The 11356-nt window shown below is 34.3% G+C and overlaps 1 pseudogene; it reads right to left on the reverse strand.

Annotated features, from left to right (window-relative positions):
* Nucleotides 1–2247: 2247 nt before the first annotated feature.
* On the reverse strand, nt 2248–10076 carry LOC141385709 (globoside alpha-1,3-N-acetylgalactosaminyltransferase 1-like; annotated as a pseudogene).
* Between the last annotated feature and the right edge of the window lie 1280 nt (nt 10077–11356).

Genomic DNA, 11356 nt, shown 5'->3' on the forward strand with positions numbered 1-11356 from the left:
TTCTAATAATGTTGTTCTGTATAACCGTGGTGGCCTTACAATTCAACCAAAGTCTACATAAGCCTTGGAGATTGATATATATGTATTCAAGTTTGTCATTCCAACTCTTGTAGTTCCTGGACAAAGAAATGAGTTCATAATTGAAAGCAACGTGAACAAATGCATTCTGCAGAAGATAAAATCACATGACAATTATTGGAAACTTGTTTCTTTCAGGAACAGTAATCCTGATTTTGAACATTTGCTTGAACTTCCAAGCTGGTTCAAGTTCAAGTTCAAGTTCAAATCTCACCATGGTCTGGCCCTCAACAGCCTGTCAAACTTGACCATGTGAAATTCTGTCAGGCAGTCACTCTACTTCCCAGAAGAGTATGTAGTTTGGGGTAAACTGCCCATAAATGTCTGTTTTTATCACAGGAAGCACTGTTATTGTTGAGCCAGCCACTGCACGATCAGCTCCTAAAAACTCTCTGGTTGGACGTAACACCTAAGTGTGGTGATCGATGGGTGCCAATGAAGTTACTTAACCCTAATCCAACATCAGTAACACTTCGCCGCAACTCTAAACTAGCTGCAGCTTTTCCTGGCTAGCTCTCAAAGTCCTCTCTGTCATGCAGAGATTGAGTAGATACGATTATAACATTCCCAATTTATATCATTAAGACCACATTAATGTATGTGAGTTGTGGAGGAAAAAACTGACAGCTCTTCTTTTGTCGTAGCATGATGTTTACCCCAAGGATAAGCTGCTATCATCGCATCCCTCCTGCACATTATCAAACATGGAGAGAAGTGTCAGAGATGGAGGGAAAGGGAATAATTGGTAAGTCTTTCAGTAAGTATGCATCGCCTAAGTGAAGGTCTGGAAAAAAAGATGGTAACCTGAGGGTGTGTACAGATTTTTGCTGGCTCAGTGCTAAAACCATTAAAGACAACCTACCATATCAATCTGACAATCTACAGTTTCTTGCATCCTTAGGAGTGATAATCAATTGTCAAAAATTAATTGAGCATAGTGGACCTGAGGGGCTGTAAAATATCAGGAGCACCCTAAAATACTGGGGAGCTAAGCCTTCAGGGCTTTGTAGGTAATCAATAGTTTTTTAAAATGTATTTATTTATACAATATGCAATCGGGACCCAAAGTAATGATGAAAGAACTGGAGTAATATGATCACATTTCTTTGTTCTAGAAAGCACTCTAGCAGCTGAAGCTGAAGTTAGGCCTACAGGGCACCGTCTAGTAACGCATTACAATAATCTAACATGAGAGGTCATGAAAGCATGAACAAGCTTTTAAAAAATGTTTAAGCCATTGATGTTAAAGTTTGTCAACATTTTTAGGATGAATAATTTTACAGATGCAGATCTGCCCTTCAAACGACAGGTTGCTTTCAAAAATCACCCCCCCAAATTTTTGACTAAAGATGAGGACTGAACTGAGAATCGATCAAAGGTTAGACAGTGTTCTTGGCTTCTGTGTGTCAGAGATTTTGAGGCAAGTTCACAGTGTTGAGGATGGAAATGTTCAAGAGATGTTTACCTACGGTACCTCACTTACCTGTCAACCGCAAACATTAGTGATTGGAAACATTTGTGCAAACCATCTTTGCTCAGCATCAGGTGCACAACAGCAAGAAGTTTGGTGGCGAACTACAGGCATATATTGTTATTATTATTATTATTATTATTATTATTATTATTATTATTATTAATATATGGGCCTTGCTCAGAAACAATCATGCAAACCAAATGCTGCTCGGAAATGGCTATCTTGCTCAGCATCAGGTGCACAGCAGCAGGACGTTAACAAATGTCTAATAATACTGCTAATGTATATGTGTGTATATATATATATATATATATATATATATATATATATATATATATATATATATATATATATATATATATATATATATACATTATTAAATAATAATTAAAAGCCTGAGTACTGGTCCGCAGAGGACTATTATTTTGAGGGCGACGTCACAACCTCAGACTTTGTTGACCAATTAGAGGAAAGTAGGCATTTCAGCACCAGCTACATGTGTATAATGAATTTTAAAGTCATTTATTCATTTTCCTACCCTAAATAAAAAAAAAAAATAAATAAATTGTGCCAAAATCTCATTTTAAACAAATTTCTTTATTATTACTTAAAACAGTTTAATAAACTTTTTTTTTTATTAAACAATTGCACATTTTGCTCTGCACATACTTCACACCCCATTTTTGCATCTCTCTCTATAACAGCTTCTATTTGTTTGGACGAACTTCAGCATAGTTTTTAGGAATATGAGAGTAGCGAATGGTAGCGAATGACTTTGATCTGGTCTTGTTTAGTCTTTGTTTCATCCCAAGAATATTCAGGTGAAAGCAGTTTACTGGGTTTGTTTTAAATGAAGTACTTGTTCAAATGAGACTCTTCCTGCCATGCTGCCTCAATGGATTTAGCTGCATCAATGTCCAGCTGCTCTCGACAGGTTTTAGCAAGCTGATATACGCACTTCACCGAACCACCAAGCACAGCTCCACCATAATAATAATTATCCTCAGAAAAAGGGACAAACGCTTGAGACTCAGGCCTTCTCTCATATGAGAATTGCTCACGAGGTGTATAATAAAACCATGCATGTATCACACCTATAAGATCACCCAAAGTCTCTGCTCCCCAACAACCGTAGAGTTTTGTATCCACATCAAGACTGAAAAGATAGTCAGCATCATTGACCAGTCCACTCTCAATCAGCATCTCCAGCCTTTTCATCCTGCCCAAACTCATCTCCTGCCATCTGCTTAAACTATTGACTGTCATCACCGTCAGTTTACGTTCTCCACCCAGTTTCACATCAGGAACCTGCTCTGGATGATCGGTGAAGACATAATAGTGCACACGAAACCCAACAAAAAAATGTTGCTCTGCAGGCTCTAGGAAATCTTTTAGGAAAATGGTGTATCTAAAAAACAGAAAGGAAGAATCATAGAAATGTAAATATATTTGCAATTGAATAAAAAGAAATGGATAGTTCAGCTTAAAGTGAAAATTCTATCATCATTTACTTACCCTCCACTTGTTGCAAACCTTTATGAGTTTTTTTTTTCTGTTAAACTATATGCAACTCTTTGAGGGTTAGTAAATAGTTGGTAAAATAAAATTTTACCATATGAATATGAATAAAATGCATGATCATTTTTGAAAGCCTCTGTTTTCGAAAGATACATTTTTGTTTCCTAAAAATGCAGTCTCTGTGTGGATGAGAGGCCGAAACAGAGAAAAATATGCTTTTATATCAAATTATATATGGTGAACATGGCCTACGTTGTTATGTTTGGCTTGAGAAAGCCAATATACTGTTATGCTATAGGACGTGGTCAAAATTTGCCTTCTGAATTCAAGATTGTTGCTATATCTCCCTATGCCAGACAAACTTATTTTTTGACTCATATTTATTGAAAATATAATGTTAATAAGTGGCTTGCCATATTTTGAGAAAAATAATGCTTAACAATTATTAATTAAAAAATTGTAAGTCTGATAAACCTGAAAAGATATAGCAACAAAATTTAATGCAGAACACAGCTTTTAGCCAAATTTGGGACTTGAATATTTTTTTAATATGGAAAGGACTATGTAAAGAAATATGCTGACCCAAGTCAGTGAAGTCAGTCTTTAGCAATGTGGGATCCAGCATTACAGTCTGGAGGGAGAAGGAGGGCGGGCTGTAAATGGCCCGTGGGCCGGCCCTTTGAGACCCCTGAGTTAAATGTGATGCTGCTTAGCCTATAGACCAATTACCAACCTATATCCCACATGATGTCATATGGGTCCCCGGTTGCAAAAAAAAAGACAGGCTGCAAAGGTAAACATGTTGTGTTGTGCGGTAAGATGCCAAATTCGAATGAAGTGATGACCTGATTAGAAATGCTGGTTCTCATGTTATATCAGGTAAGTTCGTGCTTTGCTGAATCATACACATTACTCATTTTGATTGCAGCGATGATTTCAGCAAAAACAGTTACACATGGTTAAATAAACTGCGGACACTGAATGCTAAGAATGAAAAGTGAAAGTGTAAGTAATTAAGGTAAACTTGGTTTTATATTCACACATTCATTCAGTGACCACTTGTGACACACTCCCTATTATGTTTACCACGGCACTTTAAATATCTGGTCTGAAAAACCTTCATGTGTTACTTGAAATACAACATTACCACAATTTATTTGACTGTAAACAATGTTGTACTTTGATAGTCATTGGCTGCTAATATGATTTCGCAATTTAGAGTTTGCAGATAATACTTTTTTGAAATTATATTATTAAGGAGAAAGTCTGAATGTGCGAATATAAAACCAACTTTAACTTTATGTGTTAGTTGACATACTCTGCCACAGGTGTAGTTCACTGTCATAATGCAGTTGTTTTGCTTGTTGATTATTAATTACCCAGGCCTTGTAAAGTTCAGTCTTCTTTCATTGTCTTTGGCTAGGCAGAAGTGTGAGACTTCGCTCACACACAATTGTGTTCTTTACTGTACTCTAATGAATAAACGTTTGCTTTACACATGTTCTTTCTTTCATTTTTACATAAAGTATGTTTATATTTTTTTATATGCTGTAAAACACCAAGAATGTTTGGCCTAATAAATATGTTTTGTTTAGTGTACTTATTATTGTCACTCCAGTACATTGTACTGAACTGAACTGTAAATATAAGTATAAAAAGCAAAGAGCTTTAAATTTAGAAAAGCAGTGTTGACATGCTATATGCAAAAGTGTTATATTATGAAAGACATGTTTGCCATTTGATGCAAATGCTTCATTCTGACATGTGTTCAGGGTATTTTGAATGCAGTGTTACATTTTGAAGGAGATGTGAGGCATTTTGCATTTTTGTGTGCAGTTTTGAGAATTGTGTGTAGTTTTGAAAAAAGGAGATACTGTTTTGAAAATGTAAGCAGTTGGAAAAAACTGTAACATATTTAACGCTATACTATACCTTACACAACAATTACCTGTTGTATTTTTTTATGATTTTTGGCTAAAAAAAGATTAATTAGCTGGTGAATTTGAAGTCAGCAGGATATAGTAATGTTTTGCCTTCCAGCACGGCGTTCCCCTAATGTGACCTCTGGTGAAAACTGACATTTGATCTCCTTGATTTTTCATTCATCATATTCTCTTTGTTTACTGAAACACTGTCCCATGCCAAGACAGCCTAAAACCAAAGTGTTGCATTATTAACATTGAAATTTTTATATAAGCCCATGAAAGAGCAAACAGCTGTACATTTAGAACAGTGTTGACATGCTATATGTAAACATTTACTATTATGAAAGACATGTTTTCCATTTGATGCAAATGCTTCATTCTGACATGCGCTTATGGCATTTTGAATGCAGTGTTACATAGGAAGGAGATGTGAGACATTTTGCATTTTGTGTGTGCAGTTTTGAGAATTGTGTGTAGTTTTGAAAAAAGATGACAATGTTTTGAAAAAGTCTATAAGCAGCTGGACCAAAAATGGTATATTTAATACATAAATACTATATACAGTTGGTGTAAGACATGTGTTGACAGGAAACCTGCACAGGCTCTCTAGACTGCAAAAAAAAAAAAAAAAAAAAAAAAAATTTGTAGGGAGTGGAGAAAGATCAAACTGAAACGCACAAACTGGAACATCACACCCAGGTTTGAGTTATCATGGAAACAATCTCGATAGATGAACTCGATAAGAATTGTATACTTAGATGTGAACCACTCGCAGAACTGGACTTTCTAAACAGCTAGGGTTACATTTTAGAATGTATGTCATTTTTTACGTGTGTGTGTGTGTTCATGTTCTTTGGAAGGAATTAACTTAAGTTCTTTAAGTAAGAAATTGAAGTGGATTGAGCAAAAAACAGTTAAGCTGCCCCCAAAAAACTTAAGAATTGTTGAGTTGTTTTAGCTCATTTAAAATAAGTTTGAACAACAAGCAAACATAATCTGAGTGTATATTAATCTTCCTTGTAGTAAAACTATTTTTGCAGTTTTGTATAAAACTGTGAGGGGAAATAAAGACAGTTTACAGTTTTTAGCAAATTATCAATTTAATATTTCATAATATATCACACCAGTTCACATACTGTCACAATGCTTGAGGAAACCCAAACCCAGACTGATAATTCGTTTTTAGTTTTGATTTGTTATTTCCATTTAGTAAGAACCATAGATCATGATGATTTTTGGAATATACTGTATGTAAAACATTATTTAAATTCACATTTGCAAAAGTACCTTTAACTGAGTTTTAGTAAGAGTTTATAATTTGTAGACAACTTATGTTTTATTTGAATTTACTGAGGGAAAAAGATAGTTTTGATAAGGTATTGTGGTATAACAATAATAGTTTTTGAATTTTTTTTTATGTTTTAAACCAACACTATACACTTATCTAAATGGCTTTTTTCAGCAAATGGTCACTTCAAATGTTGATGTATAGCTTATGAGAGATATATTTCGCCACAGTTTTTGCTAAAGACTACAAAAACATTAAAATTACACCAGTTTAAAATATAAAGCATAAAATCTGTTGCATTTCAGCAAACTATGGGTTTGGACGAACAGCAGCATAATGTTTAATAACTTGAGAAGAGCTAATGATTTTGACCTCATTTGTCTACAGTTTGAAGTCTTGCCACAGGTACACGGGTGAAAACAGTTTACTGGGTTTTTTATAAACATACAGAGAGCAGTGGTCTCTGTAATTCAAAAAAACAAAAAAGTTTACTCAGTCTTCAGCCAACATAATGTGACAGGAAATTGTGACTATTGTGTAAAAACTGAAATAAAAAAAAATGCTACTAGACATAAATCATAATATTAAACGCAGTGGCATTAAACAATAATACAAGATTTCAATCATCTTTTGAATTAAATTCTTTGCTAATTTATTAAAGAATATTAATACAAATGTTCCACCAAACAGGGTGACGGACTCACTATTGACTATTTTGCAGGTTGTATAGCTTTTATGAGACGAATATAGTTTCTGTAAACAGACGAATAGTTTATTTTACATCCAAAATATGCATGACAACCACTATAGCACATGAGTGACTGTACTTGGGTGTTTTTGTTTTAAAACTTAAATGAAAACGTTTGAACATGATTTATATTATTATGATTACAGTTAAATTTATTATTACTGACTTGATTTGAATGTGTTGAACATGTATAATTTTATTATTCGGGGTTGCAAATCATTTACATAAAGTCATTTAGCAGATGCTTTTGTCCAAAGTGACATACAATCAAATCGTTGTGAGGATGAACCAGTTTTGTTTTACGTAACTTGCCAAAATGAACTGTCAGAACTAGTTCAGGAAAACATCCAGACGTCCCATTGTATGTTTAACAAAGCTGGTATATAAATCAAATAAGGAAGTTTCCTAAGAATAACGTCTGTGTTATGTGGAATACAAAACTTGAGCCAAGTGTTGAGTAGATCACATTTCCTGTTTAAGAATCAAACTTAGTTTACTACATCAAAACATACAGATCACAAAAATTAGAGCAGCGCAATTGAAAGTAGTGTTTGTACTCACCCTTGTGGCAACTGCAAGAGAACACTTTCCTGGTTCTTCTTTGTTATGCTAAGAAACAGGAGATCAATAAAAAACATCACTTTTGTGTTTGAATCTTCTTACTATGCGGCTTCATAAGTGTGTGTGTTTTCTTTCTTTGATACGCATTTATTTATATAGGCAAGTCAGTTTTTGCTATGTAGCTGCTTTATGTGCAGTCGATGAGAAGTATGATTTCTTACACATTTAAATGCATGTGCATACAGATGTATGTGTGCTTCTGAGAATGTGCTTTTGTACAGCATGTGAAGTCTGTTTTAAACATGTTTGAGCATGAGCAGTGAAAATTCTTTGTACTTTAAATCTGCAACAGATACAAGTTTTTTTAGACAAGCTGCAAGACTGCATGAATAATGTTCGCTGTAACTGTGTATATACTTGGAATAGGTTCACTATAAACTTACATTTTCTCACATTAATTTAGCAATTTTGTTTTTACTGTAAAGCATAAATGCAATCCATGAAGGGCTAGATTGTACTATTGGATAGTGCATCAACATTTGGATTAATAAGTAATCAATCTGCAGATATGTCCCATTCAAAGAGTAAATTATTATGAACACACCTGATGGAAGTGGAGGTGTAGCCCAAATATATGAGCCTGCAAGAAAACAAAAACATATTAAAGCACAACAGAACATCACCAGAATATCCGTACACAGCTAAATTTAGTATACAGACAAGTTGAATCTGTTCCTATAAATTTGGTGCTGTTGTGGAGTATTTATTGGTGGTGCTGTTATGGTGTTGCCATTCCATATTTAACCGCCATTGTACAACAAATTAAATAAACCCAATAGGATGAAATATAGAAGCAGTACATGTTTCAGCACCTGTTACAATTTTAAAAATTTAAAACTACCAGTGCAAGTACAAGTACAGTTGAACTGGGTCATCTTTCAAAACGGGGAGGGCGGGCTGTGTAGTTATTGTGAGGAGGATTAAGTAGCAACAACAACAAGCTAACCCAAACTCTACCAGCTAACACGGTCACTTGTTAAACCATAAAACTGTCAAAAATGCGGGTTTAAGGTTCATATGCTAGTTTTTATTGAGCTGGCAGACAATTTAAGTTGACATGGTGGATATATGAACATTTTTTTCAAGTCATGCAGTAAAGATCTGAACAACAACACAAGTGTAAAAATCTAAAATATAAATTTAGAAGTCTTCAATAGTCATCTTCAATAGAAAAAGTAGGAGTTGGAAACTCATATCAGCCTTACTCTACAGTTTGTTCACCCTTTGCCTATGCTTTTTAAGTTTTTATATGTTTGCAAAAATAAATAAGAAGTCATGTATAAAAATCAATGATTCTGATGATACAATATTGACGCTGGGATCAATATTTGATTTTGTAAGATCAACGTTGTGTGTGTAACCGGTTCTGTGTTGTGTCGTTTTAAGAGTTCACACTTAGCTGATGATTGATAGTAAAGCTAGTTTGGCGTGCTGTCCCGGGAGAGAGCCCTGAGCTTATAAGATCCTCGAGTCCTGGGCTCCCTCGCGTTGCAAGGCGAGAGGGGAGTTTGAGCTCAGGTAGATCTCGAAGATTCCCCTTCTTGCTTGTTGTAGCTGAGTGTCGGATATGGATGCTGAAAGGTGTACTCAGAGTTTAGCTAATGTATTTTGATTAATTATTTAGAGTGCTTGTTTTTGAACTGTGGGAGGAAACCGGAGGACCCGGGGAAAACCCACACGACCACGGCGAGAACGAGCAAACTTTGCACAGAAATGCCGTCTGGTTTGAAAAGGAATTAAACCAGGGGCATTCTTGCTGTGAGGCAACATCGCTAATCACTGGCCACCGTGATGCCCGTTTGAAAGGAGGGAAAGTACGGTTGGTTGAGGGGGTTTCTTCAAGACGAAGATATTGAGATGAGAAAAGTCTGGTTATTTATAGTGAGTTAAGGATCGTCTGATAGAATAATCAGTCATTAGCTAAAGTTGGAACAGCTGTGAACAATCATAAGCACGTGATCCTCTCGAAATTTGTTTATGAATAAACTTCTTTTTTCTATTTTACAGTGTCTTCGCCCTTTAAGCTTTTAAAGGGAAAGGGCCATGCATTTAGCCTTCACATGCTTTAGTGAAACAAAAATAAACCAAATCCTAAATTAAAGTGGAAACACAAAAATAATAAAACAAATGTGAAAAAGAGAGTATAAAATATTATTTAAACAAAAGAACTAGCTTCAAAAGTGATTTTTAAAGTAAATATGATTTAAGATTTAAGGCCTCTCCCATGTGCAGTCAGTGCAGAAAGGGAGGAAGCGGGTACAAAACAGAAAATTTAAAAAACTTTCTTATAAATTTAAAGTAGAAGACGCACACAATGACAAACATATCAGGTATACTTAATAAACATTTCAGGTAAAACACACATTTTGTGTAATTCTATAGATAAAGTGAACAATAATTTCCATACCTGTTACACGTGCACATGGCTGTGATTCATGTTTTTTGCCATTGTACAGACAATATTAAAAATGATCAACGTTACTAAATAACATTTCTTTTTACTTTTAATAAATAATGTTTTTGTACTCTTCAATGCTCAACATAAAAAAAGATTTTTAAAAATAAAAAAAATAGACTGACATTTCTGATTAAGACTTGTGTGACTCGAAAAATATGTACTTTAAATATTGTTGGAAGAAGTTAAATAAATAATCCCTTGGAACACACGTTGATGTTGTACTTTATTTTAGTCAGTAGATTGATTGTTATCACTCAATTGAATGAGTGTTATCAACGGTTATCAGCTGACATGGGCCAGAAGGGGCCTTCTGTGTACACTAGTCGATTCAGAAGGCTGATATAATTTGGAATAGAAGTTAACAAGAATTATTTATATTATTTTTTAAATTTCCCATTAATTGTATTTTATTAACATCTACCCCAACCCCAAACACAACAGCCACAGTAATGTAAAAACACATGTGGATCTGGAGTCTTCTCTATTAGTATTGTTGATTAACCATGTGGATGGATGATAACAGCCTTCTGAGCCTACTGGCCCATATCTATCAGCTGATAATCACTGATAATGCCCATTCGATTGAGTGATAGCATTCAAAGTGAATATTTTTGTGCAATGTGTCTTTGCTGACCTGCCTCAATCAAAAAAATCAGAAAAGTAAAAAAAAAAAAAAAGTTGAAAAAGTTGGACATAGTAGAAAACGTTGACTCTTCAGTCAGATTAAAATCTAATATTTAACTCTGCCAGTACCTGCTAAAAATAACATTCTAGTTGGTGAATCGAAAAAGGCAATTTGAATAGACAAAAGAACTTTGCTATTTTAAATAATTTGATCATTTTAACCACAAAAATGTATTTTTTATACAGTTAGATTATTAAAATAACACTTCATTTTTGAATTGGACATAAAAGATAACACATTTAATAAAACATTGGATAATCTGGTATAAAGTGCACATGCTCATGCGCTCCCAGATACACTCTCAGAAATAATGGTAGTAAGCTGTCACTGGGGTGGTATCTTTTCAAAAGGTATTTGTACTTAAAGGGTCCATATTGGTACCTCAAACGTGTATATTAGTACCTAAACATTTTAAGAGGAACACTTTTGTAATTTTTAGGTACTAATATGTACCCTTGAGGTATTCATTTGAATAATTATGGGTGTGTAGAACATATTTCCTTATAATAATAATATAATCAGAGTAAGACAGTTTTGAAAGAAGTGCACATTAATTATCAC

Source organism: Danio rerio, chromosome 5 (genome assembly GCF_049306965.1).
Source record: "Danio rerio strain Tuebingen ecotype United States chromosome 5, GRCz12tu, whole genome shotgun sequence".
Classification (NCBI taxonomy): domain Eukaryota; kingdom Metazoa; phylum Chordata; class Actinopteri; order Cypriniformes; family Danionidae; genus Danio; species Danio rerio.